The following is a 4,780-nucleotide window of genomic DNA, read 5'->3' as shown; positions in this document are numbered from 1 at the left end:
CTAGCTCATTGATCAAAGATGGTTATGTTTCCTAGCCATAGACAAAGAGTTGTCATTTGATTAACGGGATCACATCATTAGTGATTGACTTGACCCATTCCGTTAGCATATCACTTGATCGTTTAGTTTATTGCTATTGCTTTCTTCATGACTTATACATGTTCCTATGACTATGAGATTATGCAACTCCCGTTTACCGGAGGAACACTTTGTGTGCTACCAAACGTCACAACGTAACTGGGTGATTATAAAGGTGCTCTATAGGTGTCCCCGAAGGTACTTGTTGGGTTGGCGTATTTCGAGATTAGGATTTGTCACTCCGATTGTCGAAGAGGTATCTCTAGGCCCACTCGGTAATGCACATCACTATAAGCCTTGAAAGCATTGCAAGTAATGAGTTAGTTGCGGGATGATGTATTACGGAACGAGTAAAGAGACTTGCCGGTAACGAGATTGAACTAGGTATTGAGATACCGACGATCGAATCTCGGGCAAGTAACATACCGATGACAAAGGGAACAACGTATGTTGTTATGCGGTCTGACCGATAAAGATCTTCGTAGAATAAGTGGGAGCCAATATGAGCATCCAGGTTCCGCTATTGGTTATTACCGGAGACATGTATCGGTCATGTATACATAGTTCTCGAACCCGTAGGGTCCGCACGCTTAAAGTTTCGGTGACGATTGTATTATGAGTTTATGTGATTTGATGTACCGATGGTAGTTCGGAGTCTCGGATGAGATCGGGGACATGACGAGGAGTCTCGAAATGGTCGAGACGTAAAGATCGATATATTGGACGACTATATTCGGACATCAGAAAGGTTCCGAGTGATTCGGGTATTTTCAGGGGTACCGGGAAGTTACGGGAATACGAAGAAGAAGTAATGGGCCTCATGGGCCAAGTGGTGGAAGAGAGGAGGCAGGGCGCGCGCCCCCCTAGCCCAAACCGAATTGGACTAGGGGGCCGGCCCCCTTTCCTCCTTTTTCTCCTTATCCTTCCTTCTCCTTCTCCTCCTTCCTTTCCTCCTCCTAGTAGGAGTATGAAAGGGGAGTCCTACTCCTACTAGGAGGAGGACTCCTCCTCCTGGCGCGCCCATAGAGGGCCGGCCGGCCTCCCCCCTTTCTCCTTTATATACGGGGGCAGGGGGCACCACATAGAGAACACAAGTTGATCAGTTGATCTCTCCCAGCCATGTGTGGTGCCCCCTCCACCATATTCCACCTCGATCATATTATAGCGGTGCTTAGGTGAAGCCCTGCGTCGGTAGCAACATTATCACCGTCACCACGCCGTCGTGCTGACGGAACTCTCCCGTGAAGCTCTGCTGGATCGGAGTTCGCGGGACGTCATCGAGCTAAACGTGTGCTGAACTCGGAGGTGCCGTGCCTTCGGTACTTGAATCGGTCGGATCATGAAGACGTACGACTACGTGAACCGCATTGTGCTAACGCTTCCGCTTTCGGTCTACAAGGGTACATGGACAGCACTCTCCCCTCTCGTTGCTATGCATCACCATGATCTTGCGTGTGCGTATGAATTTTTTTGAAATGACTACGTTCCCCAACAGTGGTATCAGAGCCTGGTTTTATGCGTTGCTGTTATATGCACGAGTAGAACACAAGTGAGTTGTGGGCGATATAAGTCATACTGCTTACCAGCATGTCATACTTTGGTTCGGCGGTATTGTTGGATGAAGCGGCTCGGACCGACATTACGCTTACGCTTACGCGAGACTGGTTCTACCAACGTGCTTTGCACACAGGTGGCTGGCGGGTGTCAGTTTCTCCAACTTTAGTTGAATCGAGTGTGGCTACGCCCGGTCCTTGCGATGGTTAAAACAACACCAACTTGACAAACTATCGTTGTGGTTTTGATGCGTAGGTAAGAACGGTTCTTGCTAAGCCCGTAGCAGCCACGTAAAACTTGCAACAACAAAGTAGAGGACGTCTAACTTGTTTTTGCAGGGCATGTTCTGATGTGATATGGTCAAGACGTGATATAAGTTGTTGTATGAGATGATCATGTTTTGTTGAAGTTATCGGCAACTGGCAAAATCATTATGGTTGTCTCTCTATTGCATAAGATGCGAGCGCCAAATACTTGCTTTACTTTATCGCTATGCGATAATAATAGTTGCAAGAGCAATAATTGGCGAGACAGCCATGTGACGACACATCGATATAGATCAAGATGATGGAGATCATGGTGTCATGCCGGTGACGAAGGAAATCATGACGATGCTTTGGAGATGGAGATCAAAGGCACAAGATGATGATGGCCATATCATGTTACATATTTTGATTGCATGTGATGTTTATCTTTTATGCATCTTATTTTGCTTAGTTTGACGGTAGCTTTATAAGATGATCTCTCACTAAATTTCAAGATAAAAGTGTTCTCCCTAAGTATGCACCGTTGCCAAAGTTCGTCGTGCCCAGACACCACATGATGATCGGGTGTGATAAGCTCTACGTCCATCTACAACGGGTGCAAGCCAGTTTTTGCACACGCAGAATACTCAGGTTAAACTTGACGAGCCTAGCATATGCAGATATGGCCTCGGAACACTAAGACCGAAAGGTCGAGCGTGAATCATATAGTAGATATGATCAACATATTGATGTTCACCATTGAAAGCTACTCCATTTCACGTGATGATCGGTTATGGTTTAGTTGATTTGGATCACGTGATCACTTAGAAGATTAGAGGGATGTCTTTCTAAGTGGGAGTTCTTAAGTAATATGATTAATTGAACTTTAATTTATCATAAACTTAGTCCTGGTAGTATTAGCATATCTATGTTGTAGATCAATAGCTCGCGTTTAGCTCCCCTGTTTTATTTTTGATATGTTCCTAGAGAAAATTAAGTTGAAAGATGTGAGTAGCAATGATGCGGATTGGATCCGTGATCTGAGGATTATCCTCATTGCTGCACAGAAGAATTATGTCCTTAATGCACCGCTAGGTGACAAACCTATTGCAGGAGCAGATGTAGATGTTATGAACATTTGGCTAGCTCAATATGATGACTACTTGATAGTTTAGTGCACCATGCTTAAACGGCTTAGAATCGGGACTTCAAAGACGTTTTGAACGTCATGGACCATATGAGATGTTCCAGGAGTTGAAGTTAATATTTCAAGCAAATACCCGAGTTGAGAGATATGAAGGCTCCAACAAGTTCTATAGCTAAAATATGGAGGAGAATAGCTCAGGCAGTGAGCATGTGCTCAGATTGTCTGGGTACTACAATCGCTTGAATCAAGTGGAAGTTAATCTTCCAGATAAAATAGTGATTGACAGAATTCTCTAGTCACCATCACCAAGCTAGTAGAACTTCGTGATGAACTATAGTATGCAAGGGATGATGAAAATGATTCCCGAGCTTTTCATGATGATGAAATCGATGAAGGTAGAAATTAAGAAAGAGCATCAAGTGTTGATGATTAACAAGACCACTAGTTTCAAGAAAAGGGCAGAGGGAAAGAAAGGGAACTTTAAGAAGAACGGCAAGCAAGTTGCTGCTCAAGTGAAGAAGCCCAAGTCTGGTCCTAAGCCTGAGACTAAGTGCTTCTACTACAAAGGGACTGGTCATTGGAAGCGGAACTGCCCCAAGTATTTGGCGGATAAGAAGGATGGCAAAGTGAACAAAGGTATATTTGATATACAGATTATTGATGTGTATTTTACTAGTATTCGTAGCAACCCCTCGGTATTTGATACTGGTTCAGTTGCTAAGAGTAGTAACTCGAAACGGGAGTTGCAGAATGAACAGAGACTAGTTAAGAGTGAAGTGACGATGTGTGTTGGAATTGGTTCCAAGATTGATATGATCATCATCGCACACTCCCGATACTTTCGGGATTAGTGTTGAACCTAAATAAGTGTTACTTAGTGTTTGTGTTGAGCATGAATTTGATTTGATCATGTTTATTGCAATATAGTTATTCATTTAAGTAAGAGAATAAATTGTTGTTCTGTTTACATGAATAAAACCTTCTATGGTCATACACCCAATGAAAATGGTTTGTTGGATCTCGATCGTGGTGATACACATTCTCATAATATTGAAGCCAAAAAGATGCAAAGTTAATAATGATAGTGCAACTTATTTGTGGCACTGCCGTTTAGGTCATATTGGTGTAAAGCGCATGAAGAAAATCCATGCTGATGGGCTTTTGGAATCACTTGATTATGAATCAATTGATGCTTGCGAACCATGTCTCATAGGCAAGATGACTAAGACTCCGTTCTCTGGAACAATGGAGCAAGCAACTGACTTATTGGAAATAATACATACTGATGTATGCAGTCCGATGAATGTTGAGGCTCGCGGCGGGTATCGTTATTTTCTGACCTTCACAGATGATTTGAGCAGATATGGGTATATCTACTTGATGAAACACAAGTCTGAAACATTTGAAAAGTTCAAAGAATTTCAGAGTGAAGTGGAGAATCATCGTAACAAAATAAAAGTTTCTACGATATGATCGCAGAAGTAAAATATTTGAGTTATGAGTTTGGCCTTCAGTTAAAACAATGTGAAATAGTTTAACTACTCACGCCACCTGGAACACCACAGTGTAATGGTGTGTCAGAACATCGTAACCGTGCTTTATTAGATATGGTGCGATCTATGATGTCTCTTACCGATTACCGCTATCGTTTTGGGGTTATGCATTAGAGACAACTTCATTCATGTTAAATAGGGCACCATCTAAATACGTTGAGACGACACCGTATGAACTATGGTTTGGCAAGAAACCTAAGCTG

This window comes from Triticum dicoccoides, chromosome 1A (genome assembly GCF_002162155.2).
Source record: "Triticum dicoccoides isolate Atlit2015 ecotype Zavitan chromosome 1A, WEW_v2.0, whole genome shotgun sequence".
NCBI lineage: Eukaryota > Viridiplantae > Streptophyta > Magnoliopsida > Poales > Poaceae > Triticum > Triticum dicoccoides.
Note: the sequence above shows the minus strand (reverse complement) of the source record.